The sequence below is a fragment of the Canis lupus genome, chromosome 19 (genome assembly GCF_011100685.1).
Source record: "Canis lupus familiaris isolate Mischka breed German Shepherd chromosome 19, alternate assembly UU_Cfam_GSD_1.0, whole genome shotgun sequence".
NCBI classification, from domain to species: Eukaryota; Metazoa; Chordata; class Mammalia; order Carnivora; family Canidae; genus Canis; species Canis lupus.
Genome location: NC_049240.1, coordinates 44,418,589 through 44,442,948, shown reverse-complemented (window position 1 = coordinate 44,442,948; position 24,360 = coordinate 44,418,589). Strand labels below are relative to the sequence as shown.

Here is a 24,360-nt window from a genome sequence, read left to right as displayed (position 1 = left end):
TTCTGCCTTAAGAAATCCAAAGCTTTAAGAGATATTGATCCCTTAAATTTATTCGCTTGATAGTGTAAATGAATTTATACTCAAATTGTTAATGTCTTCATGAAATCTGCAATTAGACTTAAACATTTAGATTCTTTATATTTTTTAAAGATCTCTTAATTTGTTAATCTTGTAACTTTTTATTGGATTCCTGACAATAAATGTTCTAATACCGAAAGGCAAATTCAAATATGAGTTTGAATACTATGAAGCATTTCACTTAGGATTACTATTGAAAAGATAACCCTTCAAAAAGACATGTTGCTTTATATCTTTGCTTAGTTGTTCTGTACTACTACAAATGACTACTTCATTTTTTTTTTCTGAAGAGAACAAACTATTATATATTAAAAGCTTTTGATTTATTTTTAATTTTTAAAATTTATTTATTTGAGATAGAGAGCATGTACATGCAAGCGTGGGGAGGGGCAGAAGGAGAGAAACTTCAAGCAGACTCCCCACTGAGTATGGAGCCTGAGGTGGGGCTCCTCGGACCCAGGAGATCTTGATTTAAACCAAAACCAAGAGTAAGTCACTTGAACAATTTATCTGCCCAAGCACCCCTACATGAAAAGCTTTTAAAAGGAAAAGGGACTTGGAATCTAAAAATCAAGACAATTTATTGTTACTTTTGATTTTTTAAAGCCATTAAAAATATCTCATTTATTATTTAAATATATTTGTTCTAAGTATTATAATCATTCAGAAAATAATTATTATTTAATTTTAATTTTTCTATATAGCTAAAAACATAGATATTGTATCAAGTTACTTACATATGATAGGTAAAGAAACAAATTTAACATTAGAATATGGAAGGTTAGTTTGTACTGAGTCTTCTTTGTTTCAGACCAGTCATCTGATACAGTAGCTTTAAAAAGCCAAGAACTGGGGAATCCCTGGGTGGCTCAGAGGTTTAGTGCCTGCCTTTGGCCCAGAGCGTGATCCTAGAGTCCTGGGATCGAGTCCGGCATTGGGCTCCCTGCATGGAGCCTGCTTCTCCCTCTGCCTGTGTCTCTGCCCCGCCCCCCCCATCTGTCTCTCCTGAATAAATACATAAAATCTTAAAAAAAAAAAAAAAAAAAAAAAAGCCAAGAACTGGCAGAGCCACAAAGGATGTCCGGAATAACATTTCCTCCACTCCACTCTACCCCACAGAAATCCATCAATAAGAGGGAGCCAAGAAGCCAAAACAGATAATTTTGCTGTGAAACAGAATGGCATAGAAGGGATGGCATTGATTCAAGTCAGAGGTCTGAAATCACAACTAAAGGGTCATATAAAAATAAGCAAGCAAAAAAACAGGCAGAAGGCAGAATTAGGCAAGAGATAATTGTTGTAGAAGATGAGAGAATCCTGAAGGAGTAAGTGAGACTCTGAATCAGAAGTGAAGTGATGTTAAAAAAAGAGTGGCTATCAGTGATGTTAGATGAGATATCTGAAGAAGGAAAGGCAATGCTGAACGGAGGAAAAAGAAGAAGCCAAGGAGGATGAGGGGGAGGAGGAGGGGGAAGAAAAAGAGAAGAAAGAGGAGGAGGAGGACGGAGGAAGAAGAGAAGAAATACATAGGCTATTGGCTCAATAAAATGCTAGGCTTCTGGTGCAGAAGTCAACATTGTAACTACTCTTAACTGGATTCAACTTAGAAGGCCCTAAGTTTAGCAGAAGCTACATGTATGTGTTCAGTATGATTAATTGTGCATACCCACATTTATTATTTAAACCAAACATGGACAATTGACAGATGTACAATCAAGTAATTTCCATGAAATGATTAATTTGCCACTAAAGGATAACTCTCAAGCTGGATATAATTTATGCTTCTCTTAAGGACCATGTATATTTATACTATTTATAGATACCCAAAGCCCCTCATCTCTATACCTTTCTCTCAAAGCTGTGTTTTTAAAAGTTTTCATCTTTTCTACAGAAAAAAAAAAGACCACTTTCTGTGGTCCATTAAAAATAATAGAAAGAAAAAGTAAAGTAGTAATCATTTATAAATAGTATCTTTTTGAATTTATTAGTTTTTAAAGGGGTGTGCATGAAAGAGTTTTATTTTTTTACAAGACTAGAGGAATGAGGACAAAGCCTCATTTTCTCCACAATATCAAGAGGTCTCTCTGTACTGTCCATCAAATTAAATTACATCTATACAGATAGGTATTCAGCTTACATTACCATGTCTTCCCTCTTTCTGAGACTGGAGATTTTATGACCTAAGAGCTTAAGGACAGGGTATGTAATAGTCTCTTTGGCAAGTAGATCATCTACCGTAAATCAGCTCTGCCCTTGGTCCAGTTGGGTTCCAGCTTTACCCTAGTGCAACAATGTCACTGGCCACTCACTGCCTTACCTCTGTTTCTGTGAAGAGTATTATTTACAAAAGTTATGTAACCAATGAATAGGTGAGGAGGGCCTTAAACCCGGGAACACATATCTAATGGGATCTTGAGGAAACTGGATCTTAGTTTGGATAAGAAGGCCCTCCCTTTATTTTATATGATATTAAAAAATTATTATCTGTTCTGTTTGTAAAGGAATTGATGTGTAAGGAATTGATGTTGAGACCATTTTGTATTGTATGGATTGATTAAGGGGAAAAATGTTGGATTTTATCCAGACACTTGGAAATAGGTAGAGACACCTGCTTCTCAAGAATATTTCAGTTGGTAACTTTGGCCTGAAGATTTACTGCATTCTCACAAAGGAAATGCGGATGGGTTTCCAAGTGATTTTCTAATTATATCTCTCAAAGAAAGGCTGTACATAGAAGGTCTCCCAGCCTTTCCCTGGAGGGCGAAGTATGGACATACTTGAGTGTTTTAAAAACCTTGGAGTTTATGTTTTGCCTGGAAGCCCTAGGCATTCCGATGTTAGTTTAATCTTCCTTGAGTCAGTACTTATCTCCAGTTACTCCTGGAGGAACGACACAACTATAATTAACCATATGCTCATTTTTTTTCATGGCTTGAATTTCTTTGCTTCCATTAGTGGTTGAAACAAGAAAAGGCATTTGTTGAATGCCTTTCATGTCTGAATTTATAAAATTTTATAAATTTTAATTTATAAAATGATTTTATTATAAATTCATGTCTGAATTTATAAAATTTTCAGCTGAATTTTGAGTTCAGGTAGAAAACTAAGATCTTTAATGTTTTTAAACCTGAAAACACACACACACATAGACACACCACATACAAGATTAAAGGGAAAAAAAAATACAGTCACCTAAAAGCTTCAAGCTGTTTCAATTTGCTTCAATACTCCCTAGGGAAAATAATTCCTCTTTTTTTTCCCCCTGGCAAACCCAAGTAAATAGTTCTGCTCTGTTATGCAACGTAAAGCAGGTAACTGTCTTCTAACTTGGAAATAGTTGAGGTATTCTGGTTCCAGCTAATTAAAACCACTTTTGGGATAATAGTGAATGCTTATCTTTGTTCAAGATAGATTGCATGATTGCAAACAAGTTTGTTTTTAGAAAGAAAAACATGTTTTAGTACTCTTTTGAGGACAAAAGAGTAATGTAAAGCAATTACCCGTTCAAATCCTTTGAATGGGTTGTATCTCAAGAGGGATGAGGGCCTGAGGTTAAATAACACATTCTTGAAAGATATTTTTTATAATATCTTTGGGCATAAGAAAGGTCAAATTCAGGTAGTCAAACATGGAGCAGTTGCCTAGGTACGTTCATTCACTGGAACCCCATCTTTAATGGCTACTTGGATTGGCATCTTCTCTCCATTACATATTGAATAGCTATTTTGTAAATATCAGGCTATTAGTTTTGGTTTATGTATTTAATGCTTGCCATATTACTGAACTCTTAATAGTTTTCCAGCAGAGCCTTTGTTTTCCAGGTAATTAGTCACAAAACAATACTTTCTTTTCCCAGTAGAATTGTCCCTTATTTAAACCTGTAAACCATCATATAGTTTTGTGTGTGTGTGTGTGTGTGTGTTTTTTTTTTTTTTTTTTTTTTTAGTTTTAGTAAATTGGACTAGTAAAAATATGTTGAGTTTTAAAAGTCAAGAATATAAGAACATAAAGATTTGGGGCAAAGTGTACAGATAAAAGCTGTTGCTGTAGTTTAGATGTGATCAGGGTTGCCATTTCCAATATTTGGCAGTCTCTAGTAGGCCATTTGCAATCTGAATGAATATCAGAAAGTTCAGATCTTACCCTGGCCAGTACCCTCTACTGATACCTATTAGGTATGTGATTTTGTTAATGTCCTTACATAGTCTGAGGAAATAAAAAATGAAAGCCTATATCTGAAAGATTTTAGATAATCATTTTATTTTATTTATTAGTGTAAAAACAAAAATGTCTTCAACCAGAAGGTGGTAGTCCAATTTATAGTAAGCAATCTACATTAAAATCTATTAGAATCAGTTTATCAGTTGAATAGTTAGAAAAGGGAATAACCCACAGAGTTTAATCATTTGTAAAGTATTTTGTTAAGGTAGACTCAAGAGAAACTAGCAGGTATTTTAATTTCCTACAGGTATCTGATGAAGGAACAGAAGGCTAGCCAAGGACAAGCACAAGCTGACACTCCTCTAATACCCCCTCACCCCCCAAGAGGTGGGATGTGTGTGACATTCCTCAGGCACTCCTGGCTGCCATAAAGCTAAGGGAAAGGAAAAACAAATAGTTTAACTTATAGGCATCGTAGTCCTATAGACAGGAGTCTCCCTCAGTTTAGAAAATGTCTAGGTGATTTGCAAGACAAAAAAAGCATTCTTATCAATAACCTAACTTCCAGAAAGAAGCTCCCAAGTAATCTTAATGTTAATGCTTTACTAGAGGGAAAAACAACCTTAATTTGACAATGACAAGGCCTCTAATATCTCATAGGTCCTCTTTTTTTTTTTTTTTAGGTCCTCTTTAGCATACAAAAATTCTTTTGAAAATTTCCCTTTTCCTTACCTTCCCCAACTCCCAAGTATATAATCAGCCACCCCTCACAAGCCAACCCGAAGCAGCGCCTCTTCCTGCCCACGGGTCCTGTCCCCGTGCTTTAATAAAACCACCATTTTGCACCAAGGACAGACAGCTCAAGTATTCTTTCTTGGTCGTTGGCTCTGGACCTCACCCCCCACTAAACCTCACCTATATTCTAAAACTACATCAGTATCCTCACTGGCTAACAAAATTAAAACACCCATTTTTGTCCACTGACATCATATGCTATGTCTACCAACCCTGTGGCTAGACTCATAATAGAAATGTAAGTGTTTATTAAATTAGACCCTAAATTGTATCCAATTTATTGATGCTTATTCTCATATTATTTTATACATTTCCTTCAAGAGTGCTCCTCGTTTGATCATCCATATACCATTTCACTCATTTTAAAGTGTCTATTACTATTTTCAGAGTTGTGTAACCATAATGACCATCAATTTGACAATATTTTCCACACCCCCACTCTTCAGGAAAAGCTCATACCAATTAGCAATTACTTTTTATTCTCCCGCCCCATGCTGTCTAACCAATCACTGATCTATTTTATGCTTTAAAGATGTAATGTAAAGGGAATTGTAGAATAAGTGGTCTAATGTGACTGGCTTCTTGTACTTAGTGTACTATTTTCATGATTCATTTATGTTTTAGTTTATATCAGTACTTCATTTTTTCTTATTGCTGAAAAATATTCCATTGTATAGATATACCACAATCCATTCATCCATTCAGCAGCTGATTGACATTTGGGCTAGTTCTGCATTTGGCCTTTATGAATAAAATTGCATTGAACGTGTGTGTCCATGTAGGTATACATTTTCATTTCTCTTGAGTATGGATCTACTAGTGGAATTGTTTTGTCAAATGGTAATTATATATTTAACATTTGAAAAACTGCCACACTGTTTTCCACAGCTGCACTATTTTATATTCCCACCAGCAATGTATGAGGGTTTCACATCTTCCACATCTTTGCTAAAACTTGTTATTTTCTTTTAAAATTACAGTCATCATAATGGATGTGAAGTATGATTTTGATTTGCATTTCTTTGATGGCTGATAATATCAAACATGTTTTATGTTTTATCACCCATTTGTATACCTTCATTTAGTACCTGGGTTGAAAATTAAAACTGCTCTCTGTCTTTAAATCCTGAAGACAAAATTAGGGTGCTTTATAATACTGATACAATTTCAAATGACAAACCTTCTAATACTTCATGGCTTTAGTAAATAAGCCAATGAGTAAGAGAATACGATACTTCCAACAGGAGAGGCCATGATGATGCTTTGCAGTTATAGCATATCTTTATTTTTATAGCGCATCTTTAAAATAAATATTATCTTCCTGTTAATTTTGCCACAGGATTTAATCTGTGACTATTGTTCCAGCCAGATGAATGGCAATGTTTTGTACCTGTAGCTGCCTCCCGAGAAAATCTTTCATTGCCTTTCCCATTCTGTAAGCTCTTATCCTGAACACCATAAAGACAAGAAGGAGCTGTTGCCCCTTCTTGAGTGGTGATGAGATGAATGTGTGTTCTCTATGAAGTCTTCTGGGTAGCTGTCAGAGTAGTTACTGGTGTGCCAGGCTGGTAGGATCAATTTCCTTGTTTATTTATGTGGAAATTAGAATCCAGGAAATGAAATATAGCCATGGTTCTGAGCTACTTGCCTACCTTGTATTTTTTAATGAACTGGCCTCCTCTTCTACAAAAATGTATCGGGACCTCATTCATGCTTAGCCAAACCTAATTCCCAGCTCAAAGAAGGATTGAGGGAAGGGACCTCTTTCACTTTTTTTTTTTTTAAATAAATGCATGGAATAGGAAGGTAGTATTTTTACTTGGTTGTGCATCACACTTTCAATATAATTATTTTGCTGAGGCAATAAGTATGGAGTTGCAAAAATAACACTGATATATATCAGAAAGATAATGCCCAATAAGTGATATATATATATATATATATATATATATATATCAGTGTTTTATACATATATATAACATATATAACATATAACATATGATATATATATATATATATATATATATATAATGCCCATTCTCAGTCCATGAGTTCCAAAAGATGTTTAATTCTATTTAATATTTGAGGGCTAGTTTACTGGATAGATAGGCATTTTACTTTAATTTTCAAACTACATAATTATTTGCCAAGACAAGTAACTCAAAGTTCTTATTCTACCTTAATGTTCAAATATACACACATATACATACATACACAAACACACAGGAACCCACATTGTGTGAAATAATCATAAAAATAACATGAATGTCTTATCTCAACTAAGATATTTTTCATGATTTTTAATTTTATAGATGTCTTTAATTGGCTCTATTAATGACAAATAAAATTTTTATAGAGAGAATCTTTTTGAGAAAAAAATGCATTACTGCAATACTTTGTAATATAACATCAGATTATGATTAAGTGTACTGTCAGTAACTTTATATTACAAAAATAAAGTAAGAGATTGTACCTGGACAATGAAGTGTATTATGTATTCTAGTAAACCTGGACCTATATCATCTATGGAAAAAGACAGCTTCATCTCAATGGTGATACCAGGTGTGCCAGGGGAAAGGTGGCTCTGAAGAAGATCTGTCAAAGCCAAGAGAGGGGGAAGATACAGAATGAGAGTGGATGAATCTATGTAGATTTTTCCAGAGCTATGCCATTTCTCATTCTGTTTGTGAATGGTGAAGGAGCATAATGCTGCTTACTATAAGAGAGTTAGCTTCATTTCTGACATGGTTTGAAAGTGTAAAAAATACAGCAGAATGGATAATTTTTTTAATTAATAATTAAAACATCTTTAAACATCATCAACCTCCCACTTCCTCACCTCAAGTAAGAACACCATGATTCATGTAAAAGGAGTTGAACAGATTTTATTGTGATTGTATTTCATAATTTTCCTCATCATCTCTGGCCTAAGTTTCCCTACCCACATTAATTTCTTACATATTGTTTTGCTGAATGTTTGAGAGGAGGCCACTCAGAGTAAATTACCGGTTGTCCAATTCACCTAGAGTCGGACAAATTGAAACCAATGAGTCATTTGTTTGATTCCATCTTTGTATAGTTGAGAATAGGTGATAGGGGCTATAAATCCATCTCTAAATGGTAGTGCTAAAGAATACAGGCTTTTGGAAGCAGATGAACCTGTGTTAATAATCTTTAACTCTATCAGTCCTGTGACCATGGGGTTCAGTTTTCTTCTTAGGAAAAAAAAAGAACAATAAAACAAACTTCATAGAGTAACTTTACAAATATATTGATGCATGCAAAATAGCACAATTCCTAGCAGAAAGACAGTGCCCAATAAATGGTAGCTAATAATTTTATTGTTAGTGGATTTTTCTCTGTTCTGTGTAGAAGAAAATAATGACAAAACTTACATAAATGAAATCCAGTTAAAAGACTTTAATATTGTTTTGCACTCCCACTAAATCCTATTGATTGACCATGAAACTAAATATTTACCCATCTTAAACCTGAAAATAACCCTTTTATCTGCCTAATTTTAGAATAGCTGAATAATTCCTTTCAGGGATTCTTTGAGAGGAAAAACAGTAGAAAAGCTCTGCCTGTTATCATGCTAATTTCTTAGCATGACTGCCAAAGCTGTATATATATATATATATATATATATATATATATATATATATATATACTCTTCCTGAAATTAAACATCCTGAGTGTAATAACTCTGAGGAAAATAGACAACACAAAGGAAAACTGTAATAATTTGGTTATACTAAAAAAAGATACTCAAAGCACCTCTGAAAAAAAAAAAGATCTATCTTGTGTTATCCTAGTAATTAGGAATACAGTTCTAAGAAATAATTTCTCTTGTTTTCCACATTGTCACTTTTATGTACTGGAATCTGTGTACTACCATTTATCTTCTCTGACAACATTTAAAGCATACATTAGCTGGTATTTAATTTCATTTTCTTTTATTTTTATATCACATTAGTTGAATAGAATCAAAGAACTTGCTACAATAACTTATTAAACATTCTCTACCATTGTTTGATAGTTGGAAGTGTGGTGTTAGATTTGGCTTTTCAATATTGTTGTAGTTTTTGATGTGTTTATTTTTCCTTGATGTCTTCAGATATAGTATCAAAATAAAGTTCATTATGATTATGTAACATATGATTTTCAAAAGCATCTCTAAATTATTGCAGACTTTTTGAGAGTTAGTGATTAAGATATGAAAAAAAGAGACACCATTTTCTTACATAAAAATCAATTGCTTATTTGAGATTTTTTTCTTGAGGGAGAGTGAGAAGTTTCAGGTTTTAATGACATGATTTTGCAAGAACTGCTCTTCAGACAACTATACCAGTTCATAGCTCAGTTTTTCTATCTGTAATCAGCTATCAATTGCAGGCACCAAAATTATGTCTTTATTCTGGAGAGTTTTTGAATAAATGATTGTTAAAATAACATGTAAATATATGGATATTTATATATTCATTTATTCATTCTTGACAGAAAAGGCATTTAAGGTACTATATCTTTTGTAGATAAAAGTGTAAATGTATTATTTTCCTTCCCCCAACAGATGTGGGTTCTGTTGAAGGACTTGCCTATCACAGAGCTTGGGATACACTATACTGGACCAGCTCCACTACCTCATCCATCACCAGACACACAGTGGACCAGACTCGGCCAGGAGCATTTGACAGAGAAGCTGTCATTGCCATGTCAGAGGATGACCACCCGCATGTGCTTGCCCTGGATGAATGCCAAAAGTAAGAAACAGTGAATTGTTATTTCTTCATATGTCAAAGATTATCAAAATTATGTTAATTTTAAAATGAATTAACTTTTAAAATACAAGTTTTCTTTAAAGTTCTCCTTTCCCAGTTCATGAAGCTAATTCTTTAATAAGAGCATCATTAATGTGAATAGTTAGAATTCAGACTTATGAAATGCTAGGTATCAACTCCGTGAGAATTGCAGCAAAAGCAAATGTAAATGATGAAAGGGAAAATAGAAACAATATTGTGTTGGAAAAGGTATTTGAAGAAGACATTAATGCATAGCTGATTGAAATGATAAATCTGAAAAAAAACCTTTTAATATGTATTGAAAACTAAAAGATATTTCTATAATCTAATTAAATAATTTTAACGAGTCTGTCCAATTGAAATATAGAGAAAATATAGAGAAAACAACAATAAATCTTTGTGTGCAAGCTTTATTATCAAAAGACTTGACAATCGTCTAAGTTGTTCACATGTGTTTGATGATATATTGTGCAGGCATTTATAATAATACTTACCAAGATTTCATGACAAGAAGAAATGCTCAGGCCATGATATAGAGAGAACAAAAACCAAAACAAATTAGAAGAAATTCATGTTTGAAGTGGATGCCATAAGGAAGCAATTGTATAAAAAAAGAAGAACAAAGTTGTGTTATATAGAACAAGGATGTTTATGAAGTTCTACTTCCATATAGTAAGAAATTTGTTAACTACTGGAAAGTCCTTTTGTTCTTAAATTAATCAAATAACAGTCAGGTAACTCTGGCTTTCAGTAAGCAGAAATTGAAGAGCTCTTTTTAGATGTGGTAAAGAAAAAAATGAAGAATAAACAAAAACAATTACTGATAAACACTGACCCTGACCACTTAAAAGAAGGATTGCATAAATTCATCAGTGTGTGAATAACTACATCTAGATACTCTTACAGAGCTAGAAATGAGATTAGATTTAATTCAATTAAATACCTTCATATTATAAATGAAGACTCTGAAGCTTGAGACAAAGTTCCTCACACAGTTCTGGTGACTTAGTTCAGATGGACACAGGACTTCAGATGCCTAGGCAGAGCTGGTTCGGCTCACACCACTGATATATCACAATACAGCTTCTTGTTAAATCAACTGCACTGATCTCGATGGTTCACCAGGAGAATCTTAGGACAATAATAAATATTCTGCAGCTAATCAAAGGAATTTCTAAGACAATTTTGAAGTAAACATAAGGGCAATCACTGATAATTTATATTATATATGATTAGTTTAACTGATTTATCCTATAATATTACTACATAAGCTAACATTACACTTCCATCTTGCATATAGTGAACTGTAAATTGGAATTAAACATACCAAAATGTTTTCTTTTAAAAGTCACAGTATGTGGATAAAGCTACTGTGTAACTTAAGAAAGTGAAATGCCATTTGTTTTTGCAAATTTACCCAGTCATTGGACAAAATATTTTTGACACAAGTTCATTTCGAATGCTTTTATATTCTGCAGGATAGATGGAAAGGCTATGAAACATTTTAACAAAGAGCATAGTTGACCCAGCTTTTCTCAGTTGGTAGAGTTTATATTTTAAATTAACAAGTAGAAAGATTTTGTTGTGACTTAAGTATTGTTTAGTAATTGGTGTTTGCATAATACTAAAAAACCCCATATTGAAAACTTTATTCAGTTGTAATTCTATATGACCTTTAAATGATCATACATAGGAATGATATATGCAATCTTGCTGTACCTATGAAATATTATTTCAAATACTTTTTCTTGTCAAAATATATTTATTTTTTCTTTTTTTCTTTTTTTTTTGTCAAAATATATTTAGCATATTTTTTCAAATAAGTAAAACAGCTTTCCTGATAGCCTCTCTGTCCCTTCCTCTTTCCTTCCTTCCTGCCTTCCTTCCTTCCTTCCTTCCCTTCTTTTTGCCATTCTGAGCAACAACTAGTCTTCAAATAAACTCTTAGGGACAGTCCTATAGGTAAAAGAAGAGAAAGAAGAAAAAAAAAAAGAAGAAAAGAAAGAAGAGCTGCTTCCATAAATATAGGGACTAGAAACTGAAACTCAACAGACTCTCTAGTCTTCAAGTGACTTGTAAAGGCTTCCTCAAATTAGGTTGATAGAACACTGATTTAAAACATTCTATAAAATCTGTAAGTAATAGATAATACTTTTAGGGAGGTGAGAGTAATATCTGGAATACCAAAAGCAACATTGTCATTTATAAAAAATTACACTGACAGAGAAGAGAAAAAAAAGAAATTAAAGAAATATAAAGTTTATTAATTGTATCTCTCTAAAACATATATAAAAGAGAATGCAGAATTTAAAAAAGCAAACCAGTAAGGAGAAGGATATTTTTTATATTTACCAATTAGAAAAGAAATACAGTTAGGTTAAGAATGATGTCTAAAACAATTATACTCAATCTGCTAAAACATGACATTAATAAGTTAGAATATATTTGCAATTCACAGAAAATTTAAGATAACTGTTTTGTCCATGATTAAAATAAATTGTCATTATATATCAAACTGACTCAACTTAATTATTTGAGGGAATGTACAAGATAATTATTTTTCAGAAATAGTTTTCAGGTTTTATTTAAGAAGCTCAGAAAAATATACATGTATATATGATATATGTATCTCCACTTAATAGCTAGACTTACTTAAGAGTTTTAGAATACGAGACAAACAATTTTGCTTCCTTTTAAACAGCTTAACCTCACCACATTTCTACTGTTTCTATTGTTAATTAAAATTTTAATTTATTATCACAATTTTCATTTCAATTAGCTTAATGTTTTGGACCAACTGGAATGAACAGCATCCAAGTATCATGAGATCTACCCTGACTGGGAAAAATGCTCAAGTGGTGGTCAGTACAGACATACTCACTCCAAACGGTCTCACCATTGACCACCGTGCAGAGAAGCTGTATTTCTCAGATGGCAGCCTAGGAAAAATCGAAAGGTGTGAATATGATGGATCTCAGAGACATGTAAGTTAACAGATTTTCTTGATTCTATATTAAACAATAATACATTTGAAAAAAATTTGCTTTGTACTTCCCTGAAATATGTGTATCAAGAGATTTCTCAATTTGTAATTGTTTGAACCAATCCAATTGAATATAAAATGAAAAAGAAAACTGGATGAGATTTTGAAAAGTTTACTCTTAATTATTAATTGAACTGGAATTGTCAGAGTGATTTGCATAAGCCTTGTTAGTTATATATTTTTAAATGTGAAATCAAATTGATTTGCTTCCCTGGGATAAAAGAACATTGGAAAAGAAGAAAATAATCCTCTGTCTATGCTTGGGTCCTCAAAACAACCTAAAAGCTTTGAAGTAAAAAAAAAAATGGGAATTCTGTGAGGGTCATATGTATTCTCTTTTCTCTGGGTTCCAAATAAAATGTTAATGGAACAGTTTAATGCTGCCTCTGTAGAACCTTTATGGCAGGTATTTGGGGTCTGTAGAATAGTACATTTATTCTATGAGAACAGCAATTCTTAGCAACTGGGAAAGCTCAGAGCTCAGGCAATTAAGATCTGGGTGGTAACACAAACTGGAGAAATCTTGACCCTTGTATCCCCAGCCCCGCGCATGCCTAAAGGGCAAATGATCCTGTGGCTCTTCGTTCCTCCACTGAATTTCCTGAAGTGCCTCATAGTAAATATTTGAAGCTTTATGGGCCATATTGTTTCTATCACAACTGCAACACTAAAAGCAGACATAGGGAATATGTAAATGAATGGGTATGACGGTATTTCAGTAAAACTTGATTTACGGATAAAGGCAATCAACTAGCAGGGCATAGTTTGTTAATGCCTTATCTACACCATCAAGCATACTGTTTAATTCAATTGAATATATGCCTATAAATATATTTATACATATAGATATATACCTGTATACGGTATATATATATATATATATATATATATATATATATATATATATATATATATATTAGATATAATTATCCCTGGGAAACTAATTGTATATATACATATATGTTTGTATGTGTGTATATATGTGAGTATATAGATATGGACATTTGTGTGTGTGAGAGAGAGAAACATAGAGAGATAGTGAGAGTTTCTTGATGAGTGAAGAAATGCATTGATTTACATTCTAGTACAGGTCACTCATCTTATTGTGGAGTGACAACTTTAGGTAGTACTGATTATAGGACAGTTGAGTGCTTAAGGCACATGGGAATAATTATTAACTATGACCTGATGAATACAGTTTGTGTTAAAGGCAATAACTGTGATCAAATTCTTGGTCTATCTTTTCCAATTCAAAGCCCTGTGAGGTAATAACCAAAATATATAAAGAACTCATACAACTCAATAGAACAAATCAATATGATTCTAAAAGGCAGATGAATGGAATAGACATTTTCCCAAAAAGGATATACAGATGGCCAACAGACACATGAAAAGATGCTCGACCTTATTCATTGGTGAAATGCAAATCAAAACCACAAGGAGATATCACCTCATACCAGTTAAAATGGCTATTATCAAAAGGACAAGAAATAAGTGTTGGCAAGGATGAAAGGAACACTTTTGTACTCTGATGGTGAAAATATAAATCGGTACAGTCACTATGGAAAACAGAATGGAGGTTCCTCAAAAAATTAAAAACAAAAATACCACATAATGCAGCAATTCCACTTCTGAGTATTTAAACCAAGAAAACAGAAATATAAATTTAAAAAGATATATCCACTCCTATGTTAATTGCAGCATTATATACAACAGGCAAGATGTAGAAGCAACACAAGTGTCCGCCGATAGCTAAATGAATAAAGAAAATATGATATATTTATTCAATGCAATATTATTCAACCATAAAAAAGAATGCTATTTTGCCATTTGAGACAATGTGGATGGACCTCGAGGGCTTTCTGCTAAGTGAAATAACTCAGAAAAAGACAACTTATGACTTCCCTTATATGTGGAATCATAGAAAACAAGTAAAACAATCTCATAGATACAGAGAACAGATTGATGGTTGCAAAAGGTGGTATGAGTGGGAGAAATGGATACATTTTTTTTTGGTTAAATAAATTAAATACTTTCTTAACAAAATAAAATAATAGCTATTGCATGAAAATTAGCCATCATCAGTTAAAAAATAATAAAATAAAAATAGAGGCCATGTAACCTGTAGTAAAGCATTTAATCTTCATAAATTATAGTTTTCCAATATACAGATTCTCTACCTAATTTTCAGGGTTATTATGAGTATCCAGTACAAAAGTATATGCCCAGGATATAGCAAAGAAACTCTAAATGAAACTACTGGGTAATACTTGTAAAAAATCAGTCAGGAAAATTATTGCCCTGGATGTGGTACTATTTTCTACTGGATCCTGGTATGAAAAAATGCTTCCACAGTGCCTTATAGCACTGCTTTATTCACTTCAATTACTTTTTTATATACCTACTTTGTTTTTACCTCCATAGTATATTCTAATGTATAGTAATTTAAGTGGTTCAGTCATCAGATCTCTAATTTAACTTAAAAGATTTCTTTTGACATTTCAAAAACTATATGCCTAGTTAAGATTTCAACTTTCCATTTTGCATCCCTGTCTAAACCAGGATACTTTCTGGCTGGCTACAGTGAACAATATGATAATGTATATTTTTGCTAATAAAATAAGTAATGAATTTTTAAGATCCTCTAATGTTTTTTACAAAATTTGACTTAGAGACTGTTTATTAATTAAAATACAATATCGTTTATTTTCACTTTTTAAGGCTTCTGAGAGTTATATCAACCTATTAATCACTGTACTAGCTAACAGGTAGTGAATGCTAACAGTGCTCTGGATACTGCGCTGAGCTTTTCATATTTCATTTTATTTTCATAGTATTCTTATGTGGTAGGCATTATTATAATTATTCCCACTTAACTGATGAAGATAATAATTCACAGAGAAGCTTAGTAGCTGTTCAATAACACCTAAGCCACATATATGGCAGAGAAGGGCTCTGTGGTATTATTCAATCAAGAGCCAGTGCTTTCAACCATCATGCTATACTTGGGAGCATTTTTAGTTAGAAAAATGGATGTAGCTAGATGTATAGTATGGCCACCTCTGCATGCCTTGCAGCTAGTAATAAATTTATTTTTCCTGTTTCTTCCTATTTCTTTAATGTTATATATCCTTTGCACAGGTGAATATTTTATTACTGAATATGAAAATAGGCCTAGTAAAATCTAAGGTACTACTGATTTACTTAATAAAACAAGTAGATTTGCCCCTTTTCAAAATCGAATCCATAGCTTTTCAGTTCACATCACTCATTTTGATACACATTAAAAAAAAGTTAGTGAAACTGATGGAGAAGGAAAGCATCTAAATCTCAGTGACACATTGTCCCATTTAAAACAGTACTCTAAAAACTACCTAGAATTTGTGTGTTCTTTTTAAAAATACTGCTTCTAATTTCCTCTATTATGACAAAACAAGCTAATCACTTGGAAGTAAAGTCATCAAAGCTGTTTCAAAAGAGGAAGATCAACATGCTACCCCACCATCATTGCAAGGACATTTATCACAGTTTTTTGTCTAAAACTGCTGAATAAATATTTTGAAGGTTTAGACATAATGCAACACCTCTTCATGGTGAATATTTTGTAAGGATTTTATCTTTGCTCTCAGTATCCCTTTCACTTTCAAATTTTAACGTTCCCATTGTGTAGGTGCATCTAAAATTGTGCAACTAGAAAAAGTAGAATTGAATGTTTGCTTATTATTCAGATTTGAAACTGATATTATTAAATTTAGGTACAAACATTTAAAAATTAAGTTTCCAAATAAATGATAGAATACAAAATTGAAAGTTTAGTTAACCCATTAAAATTATACTTTTAATGGAATTTTGAATTTAAGCCTTACTTTTGGTATTAACTGGCTAGGTGAACATTACCAAGTTTTGTAAAGTCCCTGTGTCCCACTCATCTGGCTTTTAATAAATATGCATCTGGCTAGTTGGATTATAGAAACAATAGGAATATATAATACAACAAAGATTTCAAGGTTATATAATCTCTAGTAGCTTTTGTTTTATTCTGTCTTTAAAAAAATGGAATTCTGTAGAGTCCATGTTTACCAATAAGGATCTTTTTATTTAATAAAAGCTCATGGAGTTCCACAGAAATTGTTCTGTATTACCTAAAGACCTAGGATAGAGAAAATGTGTTAATCTTTGACTATAAATACAACCAATACTCGACAAAAAACTGTTTTCATTTGTGTCTTTTGTTTTTTTTAAATTGTAGTTGACATAAAACATTACAGTAAATTCAGGTGTACAACATTGCAATTCAATATTTATAGACATAACAAAATGATCAGACAATTAGTCTAGCTACCATCTGTCACCATGTAAAATTATTACGTTATTGACGGTATTCCTTATGCTTGCTTTTAATCCCTGTGACTTATTTTTTCTTATAGCTGGAAGTTTGTACCTCCTAATCTCCTTCATCTGTTTTGCGCATCCCCCCAACTCCCTTACCTCTGGCAACTACCAGTTTTCTTCTGTGTCTATAAGTCTGTTTTTGTTTTGTCAGTTTGTTTTATATTTTTGACTCCACATATAAATGAGATTATACAGTATATAACTTTCTCTGACTTATTTCATGTAGCATAATACCCTCTAAGTCCATCCATGTTTTCACAAAAGGCAAGAGTTCATTCTTTTTTATGGCTGAATTAATATTGTGATATATATATTTTATGTTCTTTACCCATTTATCTATTGATGGGCACTTAGGTTGCTTGTAGATCTTGGCTATTGTAAATAATGCTGCAATGAATGTATGGGTGTGTTTATCTTTTCCAATTAGAGTTTTTGTTTTTTGGATAAATACCCAGAAGTGACATTACTGAATTATATGGTATTACTATTTTTAATTTTCTGAGGAACCTCTGTACTGTTTTCCATAGTGACTGTAACAGTTTATATTCTTACCATCAACACTTGACCATTCCCATTTCTCCACATCCTTGCCAACACTTGTTATTTCTTGGTTGTTTTGTTTTGTTTTGATACTAGTCATTCTGTCAGGTATAAGCTACTGTGTCATTGTGGTTTTGGTTTGTAGCTCCCTGATGTTTAGTGATATTGAGCATCTTTCCACATATGTGTTGGCCTTCTGTATGTTCTTCAGAAAAATGCCTATTCAATTCCTCTTCTAATTTTTAATTGAGTTGAATATTTTGTTGAGAATCTTTGCATGTATGTTGACGAAGGATATTTGCCTATATATATATGTGTGTGTGTATGTGTATATATATATATACATATATATATATATATTTTTTTTTTGGAATGCCTTTGACTGGTTTTTGTATCAGGGTAATGCTGGCCTGTAGAATAAATTTGGAAGCATCCCTTTTATTTAGCTTTTTGGAATAATTTGAGAAGAATGAGTATTATTTATTCTTCATATGCTTAAGTAAATTGTTTTTTGGGAGTTTTTTGACTACTGATTCAATGTCATTGCTAGTAACTATACTGTTCACATTTCTATTTTTTCTGATTCAGTCTTGGAAGATTGTATATTTATAGGAATTTATCATTTTCTTCTAGGTTGTGCAATTTGTTTGCATACAATAGTTCCTAGTAGTCTCTTAGAATCCTTTGTATTTCTATGTTGTCAGTTGTAACTTACTCTTCGATTTCAGATTTTATGTATTTGTATCCTCTTGTTTTTTCTTGATGAATTTGGCTAAAATTTATCAATTTTGTTTATCCTTTTAAAGAACTTTATTTTATTTTTATTGATCTTTTCTATGTTTTGGTCTTTATTTCATTTATTTTTACTCTGTTATTCTTCTTCCTATTATTTTATTATTTATTTATTTATTTATTTATTTATTTATTTATTTATTTATTATTTATTATCTTCCTACTATTATTATTTATTTATTTTTTTTACTTTTGATTATTCCCTTCCTTTACTAACTTCAGGCTATGTTTGTTCTTTCTTTTCTGGTTCCTATAGTGTGAGGTTAGATTGTTTATTTGAGATTTTTCTTTTTTTATAAGTAGGAATATATCACTAAACTTCCTTCTTAGAACTTCTTTTGCTGGGTTCCATAGATTTTAGAATATTTTGTGTCTATTTTCATTTGTCCCCATGTATTTTTTATTTCCCCTTTGATTTTTTTTTTCATTGACTCTCTTGTTGTTTAGTACCATATGTTGTTTAATCTCTACATTTTTGTGATTTTTTTTCCAGTTTACCTCTTGTAACTGATTCCTAGTTTCATCTTGTTGTGGTAGGCAAAAATACTTCTTCTTAAACTTATTAAAACTTGTTTTGTGGCCTAATGTGTGATCTATCCTAGAGAGTGTTTCCCATGCACTTGAAAACAATATATAGACCAGTTTTTAGATGGAATGTTCTATATATATCTATTAAGTCCATCTAATCTAAAATAATGTGTAATTTAAGGGCAATGTTTTCTTATTTATTTTCTGTCTAGATGATCTATTCATTGATGTATCTGGGGTATAAAGTCTCCTACTATGATTGTATTACTGTTAATTTCTCCTTTTATGTTTGTTAGTATTTGCTCTATCTTTTTAGGTACTCTGATGTTGGGTGCATAGATATTTACAATTAGTATATTCTCTTATTGGAATTATTATTATGTCATGCCCTTGTCTCTAGTTATGTATGGTCTGTTCTAAAGTTTATTTTGTTTGATATAAGTATTACTACCTAAGATTACTTTTTGCTTCTATTTGCATGGAATATCTCTTTCTATCCCTTTATTTTCAGTCTGTATATCTGTAGGTCTGAAGTGACTGTCTTATAGACAACATAGACAGGAAACTTTTCTTTTGTAATTCATTCAGCTATGTCTTTTGATGGCAGCTATGCTCAAAATACCACCAATGCTACCCATTCTATTTATTTTGATTGGAGCATTTAGTACATTTATATTTAAAGTAATTACTGATAGCTATTTATAGTGCCATTTTGTTAAATTTTTTAGGCTGTTTTTTTGTAGTTCTTCTCTGATCTTTTCTTCTTCTCTTGTTCTCTTCCATTATGATTGATGGCTTTATTTAGTGTCATGTTTGGATTGCTTTCTCTTTATTTTTTGTGCAATTATATAGTTTCTTTGCTTCTGGTTACAGTGGAGTTCTTATATATTGAACTAGATCATTCTACTTTTAGTTGATGGTCACCTAAGTTCATACATCCTATAAGAGCACTAAAACTTTCCTAATCAACCATGTTTTATACTTTTGAGATCATACTTTATATTTTTAAATTTTCTATATTCTTTAATTGTTGATATGATTGATTTTATTCCTTTTGTCATTTATCCTTCGTATTAGCCCTATAAGTGCTTAATCTACTACCTTTACTTTTACTAAGAGATTTTTTTTCTTTTATAATTTTCTTACTTCTAGTTATGGCCATTTCTTTTCTATTTGAAGTAATCTCTTTGACTTTTTAAAAAGATTTTATTTATTTATTCATGAGAGACACACAGAGAGAAAGGCAGAGACAGGCAGAGGGAGAGGTAGACTCCATGCAGGGAGCCTGATGTGGGACTCGATCCTGGGACTCCAGGATCATGCCCTGAGCTTAAGGCAGATGCTCAGTCACTGAGCAACCCAGGCATCCCCTCTCTTTGACATTTTTTATAAGGCCAATTTGGTTGTGACCAATTTCTTTAATTTTGTCTGAGAAACTCTTCATCTCTCCTTCAATTCTGACATAAAATCTTTCCAGTAGAGTATTTTAGGTTGTAATATTTTTCTTTCATCACTTTGAATATATTGGACCACTGTCTTCTAGCATGTAAATTTTCTGCTGTAAAATTAGCTGATAGTCTTATGAGAGGTCCTTTGTATGTAACTAGCTGCTTTTGTATTCCTGCTTTTATGATTCTCTATTTTAAACTGTTGACATTTTAATAATAATATGTCTTAGTGTAGACCTCTTTGGGCTCATTTTGTTGGGATCTCTCTTTGATTCCTGAACCTAATAGTGTATTTCCTTCCTCACATTAGGGAAGTTTAGCTATTATTTTTTCATATATGTTTTCTGCCACTTTCTCTTTTCTTCTCCTGAGACCTCTATAATGCACTTAATGTTGTTACAGAGATCCCTTAAACTATCCTCATGTTTTAATTTTTTTTTTTTTTTTTGCTGTTCAGCCTGGATGATTTCACTTATCCTGTTTTCCAGAATGCTGATCTGTTTTTCTACATCATCTAATCTGCTGATGATTTCTTCTAGACAATTTTATAAATTCAGCTATTCTATTCTTCAGCTCTTATATCTAAAAACATATTATCAATCTCTCTGTTAAAGTTCTCATCATATTTATCCATTCTTCTTCTAGGTTCTGTGAGTATCTTTATTACTTTGAACTTTTTATCAGATAGATTGCTTACTGCGTTTTTTAGTTTTTGGTTTTTTGTTTTGTTTTGTTTTATCCTATTTCTTCTTTTTATTTAATTTGGAACATGTTTCTCTCTCTTTTCATTTTTGCCTGACTCTCTGTCTTTACTATATATTGGGTGGATCAACTATATCTCTTAGGCTTAAAAGTAGTGGTCTTATGTAGAAGGTTTCCAGGAATGAGACTGCTATGAACATACTTTTGGGTGGGTTTGTCTTCTGCTCCCCACACCTTGGGGTGAGAGCTATTTGGAGGTGGAACCACTCCACCTGCAGGATCTCACAAGTGGGAGCTGCTTTGAAGGGGTGCTAGTCCTGGCCAATGCTAACTGCTGGATTCAGCAGTAGATGAATCGCATCATCTAGTTGTGTGGAGTGTGCTCAACCAACTGAGGCTGCTCACTAAATGTGGTGGATTGGGAGCTACTTTGGAGGTAGGGAAGGTACCTACTTGGCCATCTCTCTCTCTCTCTTTTTTTTAAAGACTTTATTTATTTATTCGTGAGGCACACACACACACACACAGAGGCAGAGACACAGGCAGAGGGAGAAGCAGGCTCCATGCAAGGAGCCCAATGCAGGACTGGATCCTGGGTCTCCAGGATCACACCCTGGGCTGCAGGTGGCACTAAACCGCTGTGCCACCGGGGCTGCCCCCATCTCTCTTTCTGTTTTAATACAAATTAAGTGGAGCCAGATTTAGATGACTCAGAATTTTTCATTATTAATTGTAGTTTCCTAAAAATGATAATAATAAAGAACCTCAAAAAAAAAAGCCTCAAAACTTCAGGCCAATGCAAAAATGCTTAACAGCTTGTTTACAAAATTGTCCCTTCCTCTATTTTCTCCCCAAAGCCATAAAAGCTCCAAAAAAGAGCACTTCCGCATAATCCCTCCTCAAAGACAGAATGATTGTTTTTCAAGATAATGATTTTTCAGGTCTGTGTCACAGATTCCATCCTTGAAGATGAATTGAACAATGTTTGTCTTTTAATATAATAAGTGAAAGAAGGCTGATCTTATGAGTGGGTGGATTTTCTTCCTCCTCCTTCTCCCCCTCCTCTTCTCTTCTTCCTCCTCCTCCTCCTCCTCCTCTTCCTCCTCCTCCTCCTTCTCCTTCTTCTTCTTCTTCTTCTTCTTCTTCTTCTTCTTCTTCTTCTTCTTCTTCTTCTTCTTCTTCTTTCTTCTTCTTCTTCTTCTTCTTCTTCTTCTTCTTCTTCTTCTTCTTCTTCTTCCTTCTTGTAGAGACAGGAGTCTCTACATGTTTGAATTCACAAAATTAAAGAACATTATTTGTGTTGATTTTAGCTGTTATTTGCTTTTATATCTAATAATGAATGCTGCCACCTCAACACCTCTGCCAGGTGATTGTTTGAACACACCTTGAACATTTTCATTTTTTATTTCACCTGGCATTCTTGAGATAACTTATTTTAGTTTTAAGCATTTTTTTCTTTTTTGAGGCAAAATTTATCTATGGATTTTGTTTTTAGGTCTCAATAGGGTTCTGAAATAAACTTAAAATAAACAGCTTTGTTTTCTCTTTCTGACAGTGCTTCAAAAATTTAGTGAGAATTGTCATTTTCAAGATAGACATTACCAGTTTGACTGAATTAATTTACTTTGTACAATACTTTTCCATACAAAACATATGGTGCAAGTATCTGTGCAATTAAGGATGCAGTTTGGATATGACCTTTCTATAGGTGTCACGTGGATTTAGGAATAGAGTTAACTTTTACCAAAAAAGGAGGGGGGTTCTCTATGCTTTTGTTTATTTTAATAGGACATAGTCTAAGAAATTTGCTTGGTTAGATGGCCCTCTGTGATGTCCTGACTATTATAGTTTGAAATGCAAAGAAAACATTGAAATAATACCTAAGACTCATTTTTCTTTACCTTCAGTCTTTATGTTCTATTATTTTATCATATTCATTGGATAAAGGTATATGTATAGGTACAAAGTTACCTCAGTGTTTTGCCAATTATCAGAATTCTGTGGTTGCTATGCTATAGTGTCTGTGGTCAATGCCATAGAATTACCACTCGATTCTATATTATCCACTGTGCCTTATGTTTTAATAACTATTTTGTAAAGAGAATATGAATTATCTGTCCCTATATGACGTTTTTTAAATTGACTTAAATTTCTGGATACCTATTATACTTTTAATTGCCTATTTTCTTGGTTAATTACCAGTTTTTATAATCTATTACTAAGAGGGCCATAGAACTATGAGACTGACAGTATAAGTGAGGAGCTGGGTCATCTCCTATTATCTTTAGGAAAGGTTAAAGTTGCAATCTGGCTTAAGTTTAAAGATTTAATACAGAATATTTCCTTTGGAAGAAAAGAAATGATACTCATTCTGAAAAAAAAAAAGATTCTAGGGCTATATAAGATAATGCTATAGAAGTCTTAGAAAACTCTAAAAATGCTTCTGTTACATGGTAATTGTTAAAAAGGCAGAACAATTTTTCTGATATCCTATCCTCTTAGGACTTCTGCTTTTCCCACTTTTATCTTTTTAACTAACTTATATGAAAAAAAAGTGTGATCAGTATCAATTCTTTTTTTTTTTTTTTTAGTATCAATTCTTAATTTGAAATGTATCTGTGCAGTTGAATTGAAACCTAGAAATTAAAGGATACCTTTTAGAGCAGATTTCTTCTTAGATTCTCACAGAAGCTAAGTGCTCCTTATCTGTGTAAGCTAGTTGAGTTCATTCTAATTTTCTGTTGGTCGGTCTGTGTCAGGTCCTTGTGTGTGTGTGTGTGTTTCCTATTCATTCCTCACTTCTATTTTGTTCCCCTTGGTAACCATACTAATGTAATTGATATATTTCCTTTGAATTTGTATATAGTTTTTTCAAACAGGTCGGCAAACCAACATAATGAATTTTATTCATTATATTTTGGCATACTTTGTAAAAGATGCTGCAGAAGTGTGTGAAGGGGAAAACCATAAGATTAAAAAGAATGATGTTTAGGGAGTAGAAAGTAAGGTTGTGAAGGTTTAAAAATTCTATGAAAGACTTAAGATGCTGACCATGAAATATAAAAAGAGACAAAACATTGTC

At 32.5% G+C, this 24,360-nt stretch overlaps 1 protein-coding gene across 1 annotated transcript in view; it reads left to right on the top strand.

The window, feature by feature from the left end:
• Window positions 1–24,360, top strand: part of LRP1B (LDL receptor related protein 1B) — a 1,959,891-nt gene that overhangs the window by 1,625,976 nt on the left and 309,555 nt on the right. The window lies entirely within an intron of this gene.